Source organism: Callospermophilus lateralis, chromosome 2 (assembly GCF_048772815.1).
Source record: "Callospermophilus lateralis isolate mCalLat2 chromosome 2, mCalLat2.hap1, whole genome shotgun sequence".
In the NCBI taxonomy this organism is placed as follows: Eukaryota; Metazoa; Chordata; class Mammalia; order Rodentia; family Sciuridae; genus Callospermophilus; species Callospermophilus lateralis.
The window spans coordinates 130,010,491-130,033,999 of record NC_135306.1 but is presented as its reverse complement, the minus strand read 5'-3'; the positions used below and the strand labels follow the sequence as shown (position 1 = coordinate 130,033,999).

Below are 23,509 nucleotides of genomic sequence, written 5' to 3'. Positions count from 1 at the left end.
AAACAAAAACACAGAAGTGAGGGAAATAATAGATAGCTGTACCCTTCCACACTTGCTATGTTTTATATCTGTTCTCAAAAATTTACTGCCAAGCTGACACCTCTCCTTTTTATGAGAGTTCATTGACATCCATCTCTCTATGCATTCATTCTATGAACATTTATTATAAGTCCATCACTGCAGGGGGTCTAGCATAATGGGATTTAGGTTCCTGGTGTGTGCTTCCACATATATGCTAATAATTTCATGACAAGGTAGTATGAGCTGACTGTCTGGAGAGCAGCATTTAGAGTGTCTGTGTATGCAGCTTCCGTCCCTGGCTTGTGGACTCAGGCAACCTGGAGTCTATTTAGGACATGGACAATAGTTACCATTTTTAAAATAATCGTATGATCACAGGTATGATAATGGATACAAAAGGAAAGTACAGGGTTACCTGAGAGCATTGAGTGCAGGGATCTAACCTGATTAGGGGGATCAGGGAAAGTCACCTAGAGGAAGTAATGCCTAAACTGAATTTTGAAGGATAAAGTGGAGTTTACCAGGAGCTAGTGGGAGTGAAAGATCGCGTTGTAGAGTAAGATTCTGTCAGAGGAAATGGCATGTCAAAGACCACAAGGCAAGAGAGAAATTAGTGTTTTCTAAAGAACAAAACAGAACCCAGTGAGGGTGAAGAGGGCAGAATAGAAGGGGAAGAGGGCAGGGAGGCTGGCTGGTGGGGTCATCTGTGACCCATTCTTATTCTGAAAACTTTTCATGGTGTGGATCAAGGATATTTTTCTGTCTCCATTAGGAGGATTTAAAATGGGGAAAGGCCACAGAAGGCCAGTAAACACAGGAATCTTAGATCCTCGGCAGAGCATGAGGAAGATCCAGAGGAGGAGAGGAAGCTGAGTTCATTGCTATGGGAATTAGGACCCAAGACAGACTCCTTGGGTGGGTGGCACATAAGCTCAGTTCAGACTGAGAGAAGTGGGGAATTACAAAGCCCAGAGTCCTGGAAGAGTGGAGAGAGAGAGCAAAGACTGTAGTCCACCTTAGGTACAGAGAAAGGCAGCACCAGCTTCTCAGGGCCCTAGTGAGGGGTAGTATGGGGTAGGGGCTTGACCTAGACATCTTAGTAGGATTTTAATTTTGTTTTATAAAGATTAGGGCGGATCTGTAACAAGTTCACACAGATGGCATTGCATACAAATATGTCCTATTAGACTCTCAAGCTTGAAGGCTAGAGACCTGGGTCTTCACTAACTGGTACTGTGTCCCGTCTGGCCTCAGGGACTTCACTGGATGTTAGGGTTTGGATATGGTCTGAATGTGTTCCCTAAAGGCTCATGTGTTGGAAGCTTGGTCCCCAGGGTGGCAATGTGAGTGATGGTGGAAACTTTTACAGGCAGAGCCTAGTGGAGGCCATTAATCCCCCAACAGGATTACTGTAGTTCTTGTGGGATTCCAGCTTATTCTCATGAGAGGGTCATTATAAGAGAGCAAGACTGACTCCCCCGCCTCAGCATGTGACCTCTTCATGACACATCCACTATGATGTGAAACAGAAGGGCCCTCATCAGGGCTGGTGCAATGCTGTTTGGACTTGAATCTCTTCTGTTCTTATAAAGTATCTAGCCTCCGTATTTTGTTATAGCAATGGATAAAGAACAAATGCACTGGGTATGAGAGTAGATCATCTTAAATGTTCCAACGGGAAAGACTGTTTACACTGTCATCGACCATCACAGTGATTGGCAGTTGATTTCGTGAAGGTTGGCCCTATTTCATGAGGTTGTATGATGTGGGTGCAGGATTCCTCAGGAAGGAGGATCTGAACCTATGGTTAAGAGAAAGAAATCCAGTCTTGGATAGTAGGGAAGGCAAGGAGCTGGCGTCCCTCGGGCTCTAACTCTAGAATGTGCTTCCATGACCTGTGCAGTTTGATAACTAAAGATATAAAGTCAAAAGCCCCCAAATTTGCAATTTACTATTTTTTCCTTTTATTTCCCCAATTTTCCCAAGTCCTCAGATCACATTGCTGTTATGATCTTTCTTTACAATGCAGCAGTTTTAGTTAGATTCCCTTTCTGTTTTCTCTCCTCAGGGACCAGTGCCTGCTCTTTGATGGCACCTGAGGGCCTGGTGAGGGTGGGATAAAGGAACAAGCTCCCTGAGCTAATGTCTCAGGGGGAAACAGGGCCAGGTCACACTGGGGAGAAGTGTGAGAGAGGAAAGAAACAGCCCAGCATACAAAGCCTGCTTCAGCTGCTGCTTCCATGTCCCCACCCCATGATCCAACCATGAAGAATGCTCTTGGCCTGGAGAGACCACCCTTAGTTGAGTCTGGAGTTTTTCTCTAGCTTTGCATGTCTTATTATTTCTCTGATTCTTCATTTTCTGGATTGTTTCAGCTGGGAAGAACTTCTTCAAACATTAATAAGACAATCTAATCATAGTTAATGAGGTCAGAGGCTGCTAAATGTTCTTGATCACCCCTGAAATGTAAGGAGCCAGTCTGAACTTGGTGACCACATATTGAGGACAATGACCTTCTGATACCAAGCACTCTAGGATGTTCCATGGGAAAAGCGTTTGTTGCATTTTTTAAAATGTGTGTGTGTGTGTGTTTGTGTGTGTGTGTGTGTGTGTGTTTGTGTGTGTGTGTGTGTGTGTCACTTTTTAAAAATTTAGGAAAAGGTCTTCCAAAGTTCCAGGCCAGAGAGCAATTTGCAGTATAATGTTCAACTGTATTTAAATGTGCCTCTCATTAGCTGTTGATTGTGGCCAAATTATCTAACATATCTAATCTCAATTTCCTCTTTGGTAAAGTGGAGCTAATAATACCTACCACGTGGGAGTGCAATGAGGAATAGATAAGATAATCTATACTAGGATGCCAAATGGCTAAGTATTATAAACAGTATTTAGATCAAGGAAAGGCAAAATTGGGCTTTTTTCACCACAGGACCTCTGTGGTGAAATTAACAGGAATGGGGCAACATATTGAACTTCAATTTTGAAAAGGCATAGCTTAGTTAGTCTAGAACACCCAATTCCGTCATCTACTAAGTGTTTGACATTGGGAATTGCTTTAATCTTTGACCTCAGTTTTCTCATCTATGAGATGGGATAATAGTATCTGCTTTATCAGGTTGTTCTGAGAATTCAATGAGTTAATACACTGTGGCAGAAACTTGCTAGATACGTCACAAATTTGTTCTCTTCTTTGTTGGGGGGGGGAGGAGCATATCAACATTTCTCAGCCTCCTGGAATCTAGATAAGACTCTGTGATTGAGTTCTGGTCAATGGAATGTAGGTGGAACTAATATATTTTGCATACTATAAGAATTATCCCTAAAATCTCCCTTGTGACCCACTACACCCTCTTTTCACATCTGTTGGGTGGACACATAGGAGTCAGGAGAGAACTCCAGGCCCCGGGGAAGGCAGAGCCTCTATGTGGAAGGAGCCTGGGTTCCTGAATACGTAGAGCATTAGCACTCTTCAAGACCCCTCTCCCTGTCCAATTTGCTATAGATTATGGTTAAAATTACTGAGACTCTAGAACTGTTAAGATAATCAATCTGTCCTGAAATACTTATTTTCATAAATCACCCCGTAATTCCTCAGTAAATGTTGGCCAGTATTATCATTATCTCCTCACTGGCTGCAATGGCTGAATGAGCAGCTCCAAGTCAATCATACTTAAATAAGTCGAGTATAAGTACATTTTGTTCTTTCTGCTCACTGGAAGATTGACTCCTAATTTCCGGATTTCCTAAAAAGAAATGAATCTTTTATTCAACCATTTATCTAATCCACACACCTTCACTGAATGCCTGCTATTTATAGTTTTACTAGGTGCTGGGGGATACAGAGATAGAATCTTCAATCTCCCAGAGAGATGCTGACCTACAACTAACGACAGTGTGTTCTTTTTCAGAGTGTGCTCTCTCACCTAATCATCACATGTTGTGGCCTGTGACACCTCCCTTCTCAAGAAACCAATAAAACTCCTTCAGAGTCTAACCTGGGGGAGATCTATGGGAAAGTTTTGCCTTGTTTCTAGCAACCTCACCTTGGTCAAGGGAAGAGAAGGAGGGTATAGAGGGGTTTTGCTTCCTGAAAATCCAATATGTGTTTCTAGGTTGCAGCTTCTTGCCCTTCCCAGCCCCTCCCTTCCTTTGTCTCTTAGTCCCTAGGATTGTGTGCCCGGTCTCCTTCTGGAGCATGCTCTTATGTCTGTTCTGCTTTCCCAGGGAATGATAAGCAAAAGCTCACTTGTGACAATCTACTGCTAGTTCTGTTCAACTTTACTACCTCTCCATCTTGGCACTCTGCTTTCTTATGTGTAAAATAGGCCAAGTTAGAAAAACACTCAGGTCTTTGAATATACAGCATTCCTTTCCATCATTACAAGCAACATCCACATAGCGAGGTCCTCATTTTTGCTGGATGTGAAGCCATGCAAACCTTCGTGAATTTTCTCAATACAGACTTTTAGGCAGCTCTACCAATTAATCAGAGTTGGTACAATAATTTGACGATCTCCAGGCATTTTTGATAACAACGTAATAATCTCTTACCCCTATACACTGATTATTTACTTATTTACTTTGTTTTGCAGTCCTTGGGATTGAACCCTGGGCTCTCTAACACAGAGCTACATCCTCAGCCTCTTTTCTAAATTTTTATTTTATTTTTAGTTTGAAACAAGGTCTCACTAAGTTGTTTAGGGCCTCAATAAGTTGCTAAGGTTAGCTTTGAACTTGTGATCCTCCTGCCTCCGCCTCCTAAGTCACTGAAATGATAGGCATGTATCTGTAATCTCAGAAATTTATTTTTAAAGCCACTTTTATTTTATTTTATTTTATTTTTTGGTGCTGGGGATTGAACCCAGAGGTGCTTGGCCGCTAAGCCACATCCCCCGACTTTTTAATATTTTTATATTGAGACAGGGCTTCATTTAGTTGTTTAGGGCCTCACTAAGTTGCTGAGGCTGGCCACAAACTTGGGACCCTCCTGCCTCAGTCTCCCCAGTTGCTGGGATTACAGGCATATGCCACCACTCCTGCTTCTAAAGCCACTTTCAGATGTATAATACAAAAAGCACCCTGAGGGTAAGATGGTTCCTGTTATTTGTGTACCTTCCCCCACTGTGCTGGTCTTTCCAGGAGAGTGCTATGGATACTGAGAACTGAGAAGGACACTCCTCCTCTGACCTGCTTCTTAACGATCTTTGCTTCCATTCTCTTACCAATAGTTTTTTCCTGGATCACAGGTTCCCATCTCATTAACTGCCTGTTTGACTTGGAACCATATGACCTCGTGGGTTCATCTAATGCATCCCCCTGCTCCCAAGCAGCCTACCTCATGGTCATTGCTATACTGACAAGAACCAAGCCTGTTGAAGGAGGACAGCTGTCAGGCTCCAGAGCTCTGTCTTAGAATGCCTGCTGGTAAAACCAACAGAAGTTCCTTGGACTTGTTTGCAGATGACTTGTTGGCTCAAAGGACTCCAGATCCAAAACCATGAATTTTTCCTTCTGAACATATCATTAGGTCTGATTATGTGCCAAACCAGCTCAGAGGCAAGGCTTTGTAACTGTGCCTTTTCATTCATCATTATTTTTAGGGAAGATCTGTTTCTCATTGACTGAGGCCTGTCGGGCCCCTCCCTTGCCTTGTCATGCTCAGGACAGCAGGCTTGGCAGCCCTCCAAGGACCATGCCTGCCCCGAGGTGCTGTCGCCTGCCTCTCCTGACTGGCAGCTACAGGCCTGGGCTAGGGCCACCTTTGTTCTTTCAGAGTCGGTTATTTTTCCTTGGGCTTGGATGGCTCAGCAGAAGTTGTTGGATGCTCTGCAGGGTGGGAGCCCTGAGCTGCAGAGTTTATGTTGGAAACTGTGTACATTGTTCTGGGTTATCCTCATGGTGCCAGCATTTTTTCTTTTTGTCTGACAGGGTGAATGGCGTGGCAGGAAATGGGGTGGGGAAAGGGTCATGCACAAGTCAGGGCAGTCTGCCTTATAAGTGGAGGCTCTTTTCCCAGCAACATCACTGCTATTGGGGCAGATGAGGGAGGGAGCCAGTGAGGGTATTGGTGAGACAATTGTTTAGATTCAATTATCAAAACTGTTAGACCACCCTCAGGCATGGGCAGGGGAGGGCTGGGGAGAGGGAAAGAAAGAAAAATAAAAGAACATGGTTATTTAAACCAGGTTAAACATTTCTATCAACCTTTCCCTATGCCCTTTCCCCTCCTAATCTCCTTAGCCTCTGGAAAGCACCACGCTTCTCTTAGCTTCTATGACATCAACTTTTTTAGATTCCTCAGATGATGACATCATATGGCAATTGTCTTTTTGTGCCTGGCTTATTTCATTTACATAACAGTCTCCAATTTCCTTTATGTTGTCTCAATGACAGGATTTCATTCTTTTTGATAGCTATATAATATTTCATTGCATGTATACTGTAATTTCTTTATCCATCTTTTGATGGGCACTTAAGTTGTTGCATTTATTGGATATTGTGAGTGATGCTGCAGTAAACATGGGAGGATAAATGTCTTTTTTTTTGGGGGGGTACTGGTGTGCATAACCACTGAGCCATATCCCCAGGCTTTTTTAATATTGTTTAGAGAGAGGGTCTCACTAAGTTGCTTAGGGCCTTGCTAAGTTGCTGAGGCTGCTTTGAACTCATGATCCTCATTTGTGATCCTCCTGCCTCAGCTCCCCTAGCTGTTGGGATTACAGGTGTGAGCCACCAAGCCCAGCTCTTTTTGACATATGTTTTAATTTCCTTTAAATTTTACCCAGTTGTGGTAATTGTATCATATTTAGTTCTGTTAGCATCACACAATGCATATATGTATCAAAACATCAGGTTGTTACTCCATTAATATGTGCAATTTTTTATGTTTTTGTGTCAGTTAAAAAAGAAGCTTATAGAAACAAAACTGGCATACTAAAATTGATAACTTTTCTCTATGCCAATAATAAAACCACTGAGAAGGAAATCAAGTAAATAATTCAATTCACAATAGCTTTTAAAAAGTAAGTAAAATACCTGGGAAGAAACCTAACCAAGGAGGTGAAAGACCTCTACAATGAAAATTACAGAATACTGAAGAAAGAAACTGAAGAAGACACTAGAAGATAAAAACACCTCTCGTGTTCATGAACAGGGAGGATTAATATAGTTAAAATGGGCACATTACTGAAAGCAAACCACAGATTCTATGTAATCCCCATCAAAATACCAATGACATTCTTTACAGAACTAGAAAAAAATCCTAGAGATTCAAATGGAAACACAAAAGACCCAGAATAGCCAAAGCAATTTGGAATAAAAAGAGCAATGTTAGATATATCACAGTATCCAATTTCCAAAAATACTACAGAGCCCTGTAACAAAACCAGCATAGTACTGGCACAAAAGCATCCATGTAGGCCAACAGAATAAAACAGAGGACATGGAGAAAAACCTATGCAGCTACAGCCATGTGATTCTTGACAAGGGTGGCAAAAACCTAGGTTGGAGAAAAGACAGTCTCTTTAACAAATGGTACTGAAAAAACTAGGGATCCACATGTAGAATATTGAAACTAGATCCTTATCTCTCACCCTGGACAAAAATCCACTCAAAATGAATCAAAGATCTCAATGAAATACCTGGATCTTTAAAATTACTAGTAGAAAACAGGGGAAACACCTCAAGATATAAGGACAGGCAACAGCTTCTTGAATAGAACTCCAAAAGCTCAGGAAATATTAGCAAGAATTGACAAATGGCACAAGGGTGGGGTTAGGGTTGTGGCTCAATAGTACAGCACTTGCCCGGCACGTGTGAGGCACTCGGTTTGACCCTCAGCACCATATACATACATACATACATACATACATACATACATATTGTCCACCCACAAATAAAAATATTTTAAAAATTGATAAATAGGATTGCATCAAATATAAAAGCTTCTGCATAGCAAAGGAAACAACAGAATGAAGAAACAGCATATTCTAAGAGAATATCTTTGCCAGCTCCTCTTTTGACAGAGGATTAATATCCAGAATATGTAAAGTACTCAAAAAGCTTAACATCAAAAAACATAAACAGAGGCCATCTTGTTCATGCGGAAGCCACTGGCTGGGTAGGAGCCCTGGAGGGGGTGCGGCAGACAGCGTGCGCCTCCTCCGTGAGGTTCTCATAGCTCCAGTAACCAGAAGCGAAGAAAGGAGGAGCATGTTGTCCTCAGCAAGCAGGGATTCAGCATTTCCCAACAGAAACCCATGTGAAGCTCCCAGGACCAGCACTTGACAAGCCCAATATCCGTGATTTCAGAACCACACATGACCATATGCACAATGATCTTCTCAGGAAAGACAAAAGAACTCTCTATGCAGAATAGCATTTTGTGTATGTTGGACAGAAATAAGAGAACCAAGGCTCAGCCAAGAAGGTTCCAGAATGGTAAGGACCTGTTTGACCTAATCCTCGCTTGTGAAGAGCGAGTCTATGACCAGGTGGTGGAAGATCTGAACTCCAGAGAGCAAGAGACCTGCCAGACAGTGCACAGCGGTCAATGTGGACATCCAGGACAACCAGGAAGAGGCCATCCTGGGAGCCTTCCTCATCTGTGAGCTCTGTCAGTGTATCCAGCACACAAAGGACATGGAGAATGAGATGGACGAGCTACTGCAGGAGTTCCAGGGGAGCTGCTGGGCCTTCCTGCACACCATCTGCTTCTACTCAGCTGTGCCTCCTTAATGCTCCTCCTCCCAACACAACTGTACTCCCAGGGGTTCTGGGTGAGTGGTATATAAACTGTGCCTATGGGATGAAAAGGTACACAGAAACTCCAGATGAAAGACCATTCTCAGCACCACTTCTCTTTACCAAGAGAAAAAGACCGTTACCGCCTGCTGCCCCCGCATGTGCCTATTGTTGGTCTGTCTTGCCCTCTTCTCCCCCCATTGCCGGACCAAACAAATATCTGAATAAAGCAACAAGCTGTATCTTACTAGGAAAGAACCTGGAATTGCCCAATCAATATAGATGTGCTGGTTGTAAAATAAAGAAACAAACAGAAAGCAAAAATAAAATGACCCAATTAGTGAATGGGCAAATAAACTGGATAGATATTTCTCAAAACAAGTACAAATGGCCATTAATTATATGAAAAAAAAAAGTTTGACATTCTTTACCATCAGGGAAATGCAAATCAAAACTACAATGAAATTCAATCTCACCCCAGTCAGAATGGCTATCATCAAGAATACAAAAACAATAAATAAATAAATGCTGGTGAGGATGCAGGGTAAAAGGAATCTTTATACACTGTTGGTGGGTATGTAAATTAGTGTAGCCACTATGTCAATCAGTATGGAGGTTCCTCAAAAAACAGAAACTAGAACTTCTGTATGATTCAGCTATCCCACTCCCCAGTATTTACCCAAAGGAATTAAATTATACTGTGGAAATACCTGAACAGCCAGGTTTACCACAGCACAATTCACAATAGACAAGTTATGAAATCAACCCAGGTGCCCATCAGTGGATGAATGGATAAATAAAATGTGGCATATATTCACAATGGAGTATTGTTCAGTAATAAAGAAGGATGAAATCATGTCATTTGCAGGAGAATGATTGCACTGGAGATCATCATGTTAAGCGAAATAAGCCGGGTTCAGAAAGATAAGAATCACATGTTTTCTCTCATATGTGAAATCTGGGGCAAAATAATAACATGAAAGTAGGAGGGATACTATTTGAGAAGAGAAAGAGGATCAAGAGGAGGGGGAAAGGAAGATAAGTGAAGTCAATGGGGTTGTGATTTATCAAAGAATTTTTTATGTACACTTGTACAAATATGCCCAGAATTTATAATTAATATATACTAATGAACATGTTTTGAATAAAAATAAATTTAATTTCAATTTTAAAAGATAGCAATAGATTCAAGAAGGTAAGAGAGAAAGTAAAATAAATGGGAGCAAGTGTTTTCTAAATAAATCTCTTCAAGATTATTTCAGCTTTATCATTTGAGGTCTTGCAACATTTATTGTACCAAATAATCCACCTCACATTGCATATGGATGTGTCTTTAATGCTACCCCAGCTTGCCATCCCCTTGGAAAGTTAGTTAATCTTTCTCCTGAATTCCACGCATCCAAAACCATTAGCCATATTGTCAGCATCTTCCAACATAATGAATTCCTTAGAATACTCAGTGTTTCCACTCCTGAAACTGTGTGGCCTCCTCTGTCCCACATCATCCATCTCAAAGTTAGTGGTTTCCTTGAGGGGACATAAAATCCACTTATGTCAAGAATCTCACAAATGCAGCAAGGTCATTTAAGAGTTGGGGGAGCAGGATCCTAACACAAGTTCTGGCTGCCATCTTGAAACTAGTTTTCCTTTGATACCTTTCACACATAAAGTGTGCTTCCACTTCCCACACTTCCTTCAGTGTGAAGCTATTTTTAACTCATTTTTCCCCTTTGATACTATTGACAGTGAGTATGTCCCAAGTTCACCTTTGAAAAATACACATTCTTACATTTGCATAATACTTTATAGTTTACAAGATGTTTTCATAAATTTCATTATAGAAAAATTTTCATGAACAATCCTATTGATTACGTTAATACCCAGTAGTACTAGACCTTAAATTTAGGTTGTTTGACTCCATGTCCAGAGTCTATGTACCTCTCAAGAAAAGCCAGGAACTTTTGAATAAGGGGGGTAGGGCTCTGGGTCTCTGGGGGTGGGGGACAAGGTAAGAGGACCTGAGGAGGTAAGAGTCAGGGCTGTGAACAATGCAGATCTTACAGGAAATGTCTTGGTTTAAGTTACCCACATTTTTTTTTCTTCCTCAGGCTTCAGTATTTGCATGTTTACTTTCATTTTCTCTTACCTTCTGGCCAGAGCTACTCTTTCTTAACTCATTCACTTTCTCACTTTTCTGTCCATTTTTTTTTTTTTTTTTTTTTTTTTAGTGTCTACAATATTCCAAGCAATGGTGCTTCTCTTTCTTTGGCTCTTTGTGGAAGAGCGGGGACCCTTCATACCTTTGGGACTGTTGTTTCTAACCTAGGAGCAAGAGATAGCCTCTTGGAGAATTCTAGCAACAGGATGTTCAAGGGTCTCTGTAGCAGGTCAACCTGTTCACTGATGCCCTCAGACAAAGACTAAGGGAAGACATCTTCATTCCAGAAAAATGCTCCAAAGCCCTTCATCTTCTAAGAATTTCTCAAATGGAAGGTAGATGTGGTGGCAACCCAGATAATCCATTTCCTCCTCTATTATATGTTTGCCATGCGTGACTTCTAGAATGCCTGCCTCCCGGCTTTTCCTCAACCTTATTGGTTGTTCCTTCTCAGGCTTCCTTGAAGCTTCCTTCTCTTTATATTAGAGGGTTCCTAGCCGCAGTCCTTTGTTTTCCTTTCTTTCCCAACCATCCTCTCTTCCTTGGTGATTTCATTTACTCTCATGCCCTTAAACACCACCTATATACCAACAACTCCCACATTTATTTCTCCATCCTAAACCCAGGGTAGTGTGTCTAATTGTGTAATCAACATAGCTACTTTGATGTTTAACAGATATATCAAGCTTAATATGTTCAACAGAAACTCTTACTATTTCTTATAGTTTTATCTATTTCAGTTGATGATAACTTCACTTTTTCAGCTGCTCAGATCAACAACCTAGAGCCATCCTTGACACCTCTCTAATTCACATCTAATCGTTGTCTGAACTTCAGTCTAATCCATTATCTGCCACTCCTTACCAAGGTCCAGGCCCAGAAGTGGCCAACCGTCATCATTTATGTTATATTCTGAACTAGTATCATTTCCCACAGCAGCATTATTTCTTAATTTGTTGCGACATTTCTTAACTGGTCTCTCAGCTCCTCCCAACAAGAAGTGAATGTTTCCCAACCCCTTGAATCTGGGATGGCCCTGTGATTTGCTCTGGCCTGCAGAATGCAACATGAATGACAGTGTACCATTTCTGAGCTTGGCCTCTCTTGGAATACTGCTGTATCCATATGAACAAGCCTGGGCTAGCCTGCAGGGTGATGAGAGACATGTGGTTGTCACCCCTGTTCCCCAGCAGGAAGCCAGTCCACAGTCAGACGTGAGAATGAGGCCATCCCAGGCTGGCTAGCCTTTAGCCAAGCCAACACCTGACCCTGAGTGAACATGTCTATCTGTAAATGCCAAGACCAGTCAAGACCATTAGAGCCCAGAGGAACCATAAATTCTTGATGCTGGATTTGAGTGTTTTTTTTTTTTTTTTGTTTTTGTTTTAGGCAACATAACTAATATAAATGGCCTAATAGGTCCTATATGATCCACAACTTCCTTTACATCTCTGACATAATTTTCTACCACTTCTTGAAGACTTAGCCACTGTGTTCCAGCTAGTGGCTTCCTTGCTTTTACTGAAATATACCAAGTATGGTCTAATCTCACACTTGATCTAGTATGATCTAGTCTCAACTGAGAAAATTGAACTTTCAATATTATTTACTTTTAGTTACTTTAAATTTAAAGGGCCTTTGCATTTGCTATTTACTATGCCTGGAATAATTTTCTCTCCATATCCCTAGAGCCACTCCCCTCATTGGGACCTGCTAAAATGATACCTTAGCAGGAATAATATGCAAAGAATCTTTTAAACATTACCATGTGAGGACTGTCCAGTTATGATAATCAATGGTCCAGAGCAGGATTAAGGTCTGGGTTATCCTCTACTGAGCCAGGAATTCATCTTCTAATAACTGAATTGGGTGGAGTATTATAAGAGAGGGGCCTGGGCAGCCAACTTGGTGAAGAGGGCAACAGTAGAGGGGCTTCAAGACATGCTTATTTAAGAATTAATAAGGAAATCATTTAATATTTTAACAAGTATGGTCATCAGTTTTGATCTCCCATCACTCCATCCTCCATCTCCCTTATGATTTATTCTCTATGTTTCTTGTTTTACTTAATATTTTTCTCAATCACTTTTATTATCATCTGACTTTGTGTTTGTTTGTTTTGCATTGCTGGGACCAAATTATCTGACAAGAACAACAAAGAGGAAAAAAACTTTATTCTGGCTCATAGTTTCAGAGCTTCAGTCCATGGTCAGTCAACTCCATGGACTGAGCCCATGGTGACACAGAACATCATGGGAGAGAACAATTGCTCAGCTCATAGTAACTAAGGAGCAGAAACCATTTGAGTGCAAGGAGCTAGGGATAATATAATCCCCAAAGGCACACCCTCAGTGACCTACTTCCTCTAGTCATGCCTAATCTGCCTGCAGTTACCAACCATTCAAATTATAAACCCATCAAATGAATCAATCCATTGATTGGATTGTAACTCTCATGGACTAATTATTTCACCTCTAAGCATGACTGCATTATCACATACACGAACTTTCAGGGGATACCTCATATCCAACCATAACAGACTCATAATATATTTGTCTAGGTATTTGTTTATTACTTTTTTTTACTCTTCTACCTGTAGAAGAGTGACATTTAATGGAGACTTCTTTAATGATGGAAATTTGTATTTCTGAGCTCCCCAATACAGTAGCCTTAGCCACATATAATTATCAAGCACCTGGAATGTGGATATGGTAACTGAGAAAATTGAACTTTCAATATTATTTACTTTAAGTTACTTTAAATTTAAATAACCACATGTGGCTAGTAGCTATAATACTGGATAGCACAACTCTAGACTATAAGTTCCACAGAGTAAGGACTTTTGTGTCTTACTCACTACTGTATCCTTGCTGCTTAGAATAGAGCCTGGCATATAGGAATTTTAAATAACAACTTGCTAAATGAATGAATAAATGAGCAAATGAATGTGCAAGGTGGAAGGGCAGTAGATTGCCAGAGAAGACATTTATACCAAATGCGTTAGTGCCCATTTGAACGGCTACCATGATAGATGGTGGCTTTGGGGACAAAGATGGCGAGTTTTTCGTGTACTCCTTGTATCAACCTCCCAATTTGGCAGAGTAAGGAAAGATTCCACATCTGAATCAGGGCTCATTTATTTCTTTTCCTCTCTCCAACAAGTTCACAAATGGGCTGGGCAGAAGAGGAGGGCTTTTTCCTGGTATGTTCTTGGGGTATATCAACAGAGGAAAGAGGGACCCTGGGTTACTGAGGCTTTCTTAGCCACAGTTCTTAGGTATGCTTGTGATGGAGGCCAGATGAAGCAGGATAACTCTCCTTCAAACCCAGGAAGACCCCACACTTGAGAATTGTTGTTTTTCCCACTGTCCCTATAAGACCAGGAAGATCAGCAGGGAGACCCACCTTCACCTGCTCAGGAAGTTCTTAGTGACTCTAGTCACACAGGGAGCCAGTCCCAGTACACAAAGAGCAACCAATTCTGCACCACTGATGTCTGCATACCCAACCCATGACCAATAGAAGCTAATCTCATGTCCTTACTGCATGATTTCCTGATTTGCTTATGACAGTCCTGATGATACTTTTTGCTTCATCATTCAATTGGAGAAATGCTCCTTTCTCTCGAAAGAATGTCCTGATAAACTGAAATAGATGATAAACTATTTGGCCACCCTATCTATGGAGAGCTCTCACTCTGCATCAGGAATTGTTAAAATCAATTTATTCATATTTTCACACTACATCTGTGTTATAGTTTAGATATGAGGCTTCCCCCAAAATCTCATGTGGGAGACAATGCAAGAAAGTTTAGAGGTTAAATGTTTGGGTTATGAGAATCTTAACCTAATGAATGCATTAATCTCCTGGTAGGGATTTAACTAAGTGGTAATTTTAGGCAGGTAGGTAGGGTTAGAGGAAGTAGGTCATTGGGGATATGCCTTTAGGATATGTATTTTGTAAGCTGAACTGTGTCTGTCTGTCTCTGTCTGTGTGTCTCTGTTTCATAGTTGCCACATTATGAACTGCTTTCCTCTATCACACACTTCTGCCATGAAGTTCTGCCTCACCTTGAGCCATCTATAGACTGAGATCTCGGAAACTGTGAGCTCCCAAATAAACTTTTCCTCCTTTAGTTGTTCTTGTCAGATATTTTTGGTCACAGTAGTGAAAAGGCTGACTAAAACAACCTGGTAACCCATGTGACAAGTCTTACTGCCATATCCCCTGGAACTTGAGAGCCTGAGTTGGTCTGCTGTGCTAGGAACCAAGTTTAGGCCTTAGCAGTGGTAGATAAATAAGCATCAGGAGCTTCATTTCTCTGTGCTTTCAGGAATGTAATATAAACTGAGTTCCTCCTCCCAGCTCCTGAAACATGTTTCCATTGGATAGGGGTCCCAGCCAGGGAAGGAAGAGTGTTTCCCAGGGCAGATAATCACTTCTCTCTAGAGCCATCAACAGCATGGCAATTCCCAGCCCAAGAGTACCGAGTCTGCTATGTGGAGCCATTTCCTGCATCCAGTACAACAATGCTATGCTCTGGCCTCGTTTCATGGGAGCTAGGGTTTCTCCCATGAGAGGATTCAAAACACTTGGAAGGAGATGGAACCTTCCAGGGTGAGGTCCAAAGAAAGCTAGCAGAGGCCCTGCTGCAAAGCATGGATAGAGAGGCTCCAGTCCATCCCAAACTTGGCGTCCTTTCAATTGACTCTGGGCATGTTAAGAAAGGACTAAGGAAGAGAAGGGCAAGCTAGATGGTGCCAATCCGCAGTTGTGTGATTCAAAGCAGAATCAAATTAACTCATGGTGTTGGATGGTTTCCAGATTGCTTATAAATGTCAGAGAAAGGCAGTAGCAACACCACAGCTATATTCCCTCTTTTTCATTTTTCTTTTGAGTCTTTTTAAAATGAAGCTTTCAGCTCGGTGTATTATTGAAAATGCTAACAATAGCTTGCTGTTGAATAGCTCTTTATAATATATAAAATGTCTTTCACATCTGTTATCTCAATGGGTCTGACATCAACCTCATGAAGTAGACAAGTCTGTTATTAATAACTCTGTTTTAAAGGCAAGGGCACTAAGGTTCAGTGAGGTTAAGTGATTTGCTCAAATTCACCTGTATTATGATAATAATAAGTATCATTTACAGAGTGCTTGAGAGCTTATATACATTATCTCTTGTAATTCTTACAGCTTCCTTATGCAGAGGAGATGTTATTCTCCCAGGAACACTGAGGTTCAGAGGGGAGGTGTCTGCTATCCAGCTGCAAAGGGATGGAGCTGGGATAGGAACTCAGAGTCCCCACTCAGAACCCAGTCTGGCTTGAAATAATGTGCCCTTTCAAGTATATTGGGGGATATTTATGTTTCTAAAGCATTGTTTTAAATAGGATGATTCATTTTACTTGCAAAAAGTAGATTTTTATTAGGCAAAAAAAGGCAGATTAGAAAGAGGCCCAAAGGTGGGATAGGAAGAGGGACGTTAAGGTTCTAAGAAGTGCAACCAGAGTGCAGATGATGCGGTTGACAGTTGACAGCCTGAGTCCTTATGGGTCAGGCACACGGCATGCTTCATGAGCAAGACCTATATTCTCTTATTTATTGCCCCAGAATCTACTGGGGCTCAATAAATAGTTGATAAATAAATGGAAGAACAAATAAGTTTTGAATTCATGAACAGATAAGAAAAATAATAAACATTTCAGGAATTATTAAATACTAAAATAAGCATTTTTAATGAGTCTTGTATGCCCGGGTTAATAATCATTTTCATCTACATGCCAGGTGTTTGGTTACCGACTTAACACATATTTTATTTGCCAAGTATTTCCTTATGTAACTATCTCATCTTGGTAGGCTATAATCATGAAATGAGTTCATTATTTTCAAAGAACCATTTCTAACAGAGCTACTGTTACGGATGTGAGGATGTTTGGATGTGAGGGATCCCCCAAGTGCTCACATGTGAGACAAGCAAGAAGGTTCAGAGGAGAAATGGTCGGGTTGAGAGAGTCTTAAACCAATCAGTGAATTAATCCCCTGATAGGGATTAACTGAATGATAACTGAAGTGGTATGGTGTGGCTGGAGGAAGTAGGAATTGGGGCGCAGCTTTGGGGTATATTTGTATCCGGCAAGTGTATTTGTATCTCTGTTTTCTGATCATCATATGAGCTGCTTCCCTCTACTATACTCTTTCACTATGATGTTCTGTTTCACCTCAAGCCCTGAGAAATGGACCATGCTATCTGTGTATCAAAACTCTGAAACCTGGCTGGGGATGTGGCTCAAGCGGTAGCGCGCTCGCCTGGCATGCGTGCGGCCCGGGTTTGATCCTCAGCACCACATACAAACAAAGATGTTGTGCCTGCCGATAACTAAAAAATAAATATTAAAAAAAATTCTCACTCTCTCTCTCTCTCTCACACACTCTCTCTTTAAAAAAAAAAAAAAAAAAACTCTGAAACCGTGAGCTCTCAAGTAAACTTTTCCTCTCTCTCTTTTTTTAAAACATATTTATGTTTTAGTTGTAGGTGGACACACAATATCTTTATCTCACTTTTACGCGGTGCTGAGGATGGAACCCAGTGCCTCACTCATGCTAGGTGAGCACTCTACCACTGAGCCACAACCCCAGCCCTAAACTTTTCCTCTCTACAATTGTGCTGGTTGGGCCTTTTAGTCACAATAGTGAAACAGCTGACCAGAACAGCTCTGTTGATCATCTTTTCCATTGTCTTGATATTTGGATCATAAGCTATTTTGGGTCACTCTGTTATCAAAAGCTCTACTTTAAATCTTTAGTTGGAAGCTTACTTTCTCCTTTCCATCCAGCATAGGGTGCTTGGGGAAAAGGTGTTGGCCATCAGGCAAGTCCAGGCTTTGAGATGCTTCTTCACCTCCTCTTTCTCAAGGGCTAGTCCTTCTGATAGGAATTTAGGCAGAAGAAAAGGGGAATGGAGGAATAATCTTCTTCAGTACCTGGTCATAGAATAATGACCAAATGTCCCAAGTTCCATGATGTTCTTCTGGTCAAGTTCTGTCTGCTTCTGCTTGCTCTCTTACAGGGTAACAATATACTTTCCCGAGAGAGAGAGAGAGGGAGCAGTGCAAATATTTCTCCTTGACTCTCTTTATCATTGAGGACTCTTCAGGGGGGACACTCATGCTTCCTATCTGCCCTACCAGTGTGCCCACATTCCTACCCCTTTCTCCATGTAAGACTTTGTCTTATGGGCTATGACATAACTCGTGCTTTCTTTTCTAAAACACAGACTCCTTCCAGTTAAATCTGAAAACCATTAATGTCATCTTTCTCACACTCCAAAGGCCCTGGGGGTTGGACAGATTGATGGCTTCCTCTATCTTCTTCTCAATTACTGTAAATCATAGATCTTCCTTACTCTGCTGGGGCAAGTTCTCCAGCAAGCCTTCCTCCTTCAGAAATCTCCAGAAAGAAGTCGTACTAGTCTCCGTATTTATTTACATCTCAGAACTTGAGGGTAGATATGACAGATCCTTCCAAGGACTTCCTCACATGCTTAATTTAGAAGGAACAGCAGATTATGCATCTCAGAAATAGTTCAGAAAGAACTCCCATGTCTAGAAGTGGTTCTACTAGAATGTTCATACAAACCCTCGTCTTTGTGGGGAGGATACCTCTACCCTTTCCTGTCACTTAGCACACATGGGCTACAGACATCAACTCCAATCCGATCATCCCCCTCCTTCTTCTTCCTTTCCTCCCAGTTCTCTTTGTGTGTGGACCAAGGAGGGGGAAGAGATATGGTTTTCATGCCTGGAGCTTCCTAAGGCCAAGTTTTACTGACTCTCAGAGTTGGAGGTTGAGGGAGAAGGGGTGGTGAATTGTTCCAATTATTTGAGATGCACACTTTTGGTCAACTTCACTTAGGTGTGATTTATATGCAACCAAACGGACCCTATGGAACCATCACCATAATCAAGATATAGAACATCTACTCCCCACACACAAATCTCTTGACCCACATCCCAATCTCTTTAGTTTTTTTTTTTTTTTTCCCCTTTCCCTTCATGACCTCTAAATGTCCCTACAGGGACACTCAACATCCTGTAACATTCTTAACAAACTTGTGATAGTAGTAGATAACATTTTTTTATTTTCCAGGAGATGAAAATGAGGATCACATTAAATCACTTTCCAAGGACAGAGAGGAAAATATCATTAGCCTGGACAGAAGAGATTCTGATGCTGTTTTGGAAAGGGCTGGGGAGATAAAATGCATCTGGCTTTCTCACAACAGAGACTGGCAGGCCGTGGTGGTGCAGGTCCTCATAGGTCAGGTTAAGCCGATCGTTTAGTCCCCAAAATTAAAACCACCAACGTTGCTGAGCTTAAAATTCCATTTTTTAATGGTACAATGATGTGCAAATAGAGAGATGCCGTTTGTGTGTGTGTGTAAGAGAAAGAGAAATAGATGGAGAAAAAAGAGGTAGGAGGAAGGGAGAAGGAGAGAAAGAGAGAGAAAAATGGGAATGATTACATATGGGTGGGATTGGCAAATATTCTTCAGCCAAAAATATCTTATAGGTCTCTCAGATGCCTAAAATTTTTCTTACTGTTGGTGAATTTATCCGTCATATACAAATTAATGTGGTTTTTTCCTAAAAAGGATGCAAGACTAGGAATCAGAAAATTGAATCCCTGCCTCAATTCTCTCATGAAAAGCTGTTAATTCTTACTTCTTACTTCTCTGTTACTCATGGACTTCACTGGTAAATCGTGTCTAATAGCAGTTATCCGAATGGTGTAAAAACACTTGAAAAAGTAAGAGACGTGTTATGGCTGGTCTTGTGTTTTCATAATTGGGACTCCATTTGCAATCTACCTGCTTTTAGTTTGGAGTGATGCCCAATAGATGACTTTTTGTCTTTTAAATAAAGAGCAAATGTGTCTTGAAATGCAGAGGTAACATTTAGAGTGATCTTGTTTTCCCTAAAGGACATTTATTTTATCCTTTATCAAAGAAAGGAGGACAAGGAAAAATCAAATTACCAGGAAGATAGGATGAAAGGAATATTCTGTTTATTGTCACACTATTGGCAGGTGTGAAGTCTTAAATCTCTAGCATTTGATAAGCAAAGAAAATTAGAGAATTTTAAAAAGCTCTCATATATTTAATATACAAAAGAATATTTATAGCATATGAGTAAAGTATTAAGAAAAAGACAAAAATGAACATCTGTACACTCACAGCAGGAAAGAGATGATTACCAATCAAGACATTTAAAGGCCCAGTAAGCTTTTGTAGTGCAATCTCTCCCTCTCCATAGTGCTTACCTTATGGTGAATATTGTGTTTATCTCTCCAGGGCCTTTTTAAAAACCACATATGATACTATCCCTTGATTTGTTATAAGTGAACTCATGCTGAGTGTGTTATTCTAATCTGCTTGTTCGGTTCAATTTACACTTGTGGGATTTATCCATATGGGTGAATGTAACCTGCTGTGGACATTTTCAATCCTGTGTAACATTGCATTATGTGAACACACCAGAGTTGTGTTATCATTCTCAGATTGGTGAAAATTGGGATTGTTTTTTCATTTTACCACAAAACAATGCTGTTTTGAACCTTCTTATCCATATCTTCTGATGCATATGAGCAGGAGTTTTTCTTAGATTTTAATCCAACTCATGAAATTGCCAGTCTTCAGTGTATGACATATTCAAGTTTACCAAATAATACCAGACAGTGTTCCCGGGTGATTCTGCCAATTTAAACTACCAACAGCTTATAAATGCAGCTGTTGTTCTTCCCTCTTTCCAGTTGTCAATTGTGTTCTGTCAGGCTTCTCAGTATGTTCCAATTGGTACCTCACTGTGGTTCTGTTAATGAGGATAAGCATATTTTCACATATTTGTTTACAATTTATTTCCTCTTCTGATATACACTTACCCATTTCTTATTGGGTAATCTGTTTTATTCTAATTTGAGGAACTTAGGAGTTCTTTATATTTTGTATGAATGATAATTCTTTATTGGTGACGTATTGCAGATAATTATTCTAGTTTGTGGATTTCCTTTTTATTTTCTTTATGTTGCCTTTTTACAAATAGAAAAGACATTCTGTTTATTAGTGAAAAACTTCTCTAATATAGTTTAATTTATCAATTTTTCTTGATGGTTGGTATGTATTATAAGAAATCCCTTCTTAAACTGAAGTCATAGATTTATTCTCCTATATATTATTTGAAAATTTCATATTTTGTCTTTTACCTTTATGTCCTAAGCCATTCAGAATTAAATTGGTTGGGTAGGAATTCATTTTCAACCTTTTTCATCAGAATAATTGCAGGATTTATTGACCATGTCTCCTTTCCTACACTGAATGGCCATGACCATTCTGTTATAGATAAGAAGGACCTACACACGCAAGCTAATTTTGGGATCTCTACTTTGAACAGGCCAAAATCACCCTCTTAAATTTTATACTTTTATAATAACTCTTGGTACCTGGTAAGATTATCCTTCTCGATGACATATTCTCCTATAGGATTTTTAACCTCTTGACCCTTTGTTTTTCCATTTACTTTTTACAACCATCTTGTCAAGGTCCATGAAAACCTTTATGGGATTTTAATTGGAGTTGCATTAAATCTACAGATTCCCTAAGGCAATTGACATCCTTGCCATAATGTCTTCCTTATCTATTCATTTTTCTTTTTTTAATAAAATCTATCATTTTCCCATGGAGTTATCACATTCCTGATTTGATTTATTCCTGTGTGTTGTATACTTTTGGCATTTTATTGTTTGTTTTTTATCTATATAGTTGGTATGTAAAATGCAACTGATTTTTTATTAGTTTTTTTAATCCACAAAACCTGCTAAATTATCTTATTATGTTTTTGTGTGTATCCCTTGCATATTTTATGTAGCTGATCATATGTGAAAATCTTAGTTTTCTTACTTGTTTTCCAATCTTGCACATATTATTTATATATTTTTGTATTATTTCTGTGTCACTCATGATCTACAATATAGCATGGAAAATAAATGTGTGACCATAAGAATCCTTACCTTGATCTTAGTTCTCTTGATCCTACTGGGAAATTTCAGCATGTTTGCAGTTATCCTTTTTGCAGAGACTCTATGTCAAAGAGAGAGTTATTTTTTTTTCCTAGTTTGATACGTTTTTTCATAAACCATGATAAATTGCTCATATCTATTTTCTGCTTGTGTTTTGATGATTATATGGATTTGCTCCTTTTACAAGCATAATGTGAAAAATTATAGTGTGTCATTGGGATGTTGTAGATGCAGGCTAGCCAACCCATTTCCTCTTTTCCCAGGGCACACAGCTAAACTATACTTCCTGGTCATTCTTGCAGTCATGTAGTATGTGTGACTGAGTTCAGTGCAGTGGATTGTGAGTGATAGGCATCCCTTCCAGACCTGGACTTAACTATCCTCAATTTCCCTCATCCCTTCTTGCTCTTCCACACATTGACGTGCCTGAGCATGGGAAATCAGAAGCCACTTACTGAAGATAACAGAGACAGAAAATGAACTGCATCTGGACTCTCCATCTCTCTGTAGAAGGAAATTGCCCATTTGGGGACTTTCATGAGCAAAAATTAAACTTTTATCATGTGAGTCAGTATACATTTTAGAATTTTTATAGAAATTAGCCATCCTTAACCAATAAATAGGAAGAACTCAAAACCAAAGAGCCTTAATATATTATCATTTTAGGCATTGTGATACAAGGCTAAGTTTAGTTTGCCAGAAGTTTACTTTGGATTTCTTAAAACTGATTGCATGAATGAGACTGACCCATAATTTTTTTTTTATCATGTCATCAGTTTAACTGAAGATTTAGCAGGCCTCAAAAAAAAGACACTAGATTGCATATGTTTCTAATTACTTCTCCTTTTTAATGTTTGGTAAAACTTTTCCAGCATTATCTGTATGGGAAGATTTTTTTTAAATGGCTTTTAGTGGTTATAGTCTCATTTTTTTTTTTTTTTCTCTTTAGGTAAATTAGTTTTTCTTAGGGGTTTTTCCTTTTTATTTAACCCTTCCCATTTTTGGCACACAGTTCTTTTTATCCTATTTAAAAAATTTTTTCCAAGTCTGTGGTGTGATGCCTTTAACATTTACCTTCTTTATTTTATTTTATTTCTCAGTCTTGCCAATGATTTGTGGTTTTTATTATCCAATAAGTAAATTTTTGCTTTGTAGGTCTTCTCTTTATTTCTGATCTTTATTACTTTTTCTATCATCTTTATGTTTGTTCTATTTTTTTTATAATTCTTAATTTTGATGCTTAATTCATTAATTTTCAAATATTGTACTTCATTTGTGAAATTTAGTCTACAAATTATTTCACCCAAATCTCTTTATCTACATCTATTTGTTCTGAAAAATAATATTTTCATTAATGCTTAATTATAAATCCTTTTTAAAATTATATCTTTATTTCTTCTTTGATCTATACATTTCTTTTTTTCTTTTCTAATTGATTTTTTGAAAAATAAATGACAGCAGAATGTATTATAATTCTTATTACACATATACAGCACCATTTTTCATAACTCTGGTT

At 39.7% G+C, this 23,509-nt stretch overlaps 1 pseudogene; it reads left to right on the top strand.

Annotated features, from left to right (window-relative positions):
* The first annotated feature begins 7,462 nt into the window (after positions 1–7,462).
* LOC143387764 (RNA polymerase II subunit A C-terminal domain phosphatase SSU72 pseudogene) lies at positions 7,463–8,757 on the top strand (annotated as a pseudogene).
* Positions 8,758–23,509: the final 14,752 nt, after the last annotated feature.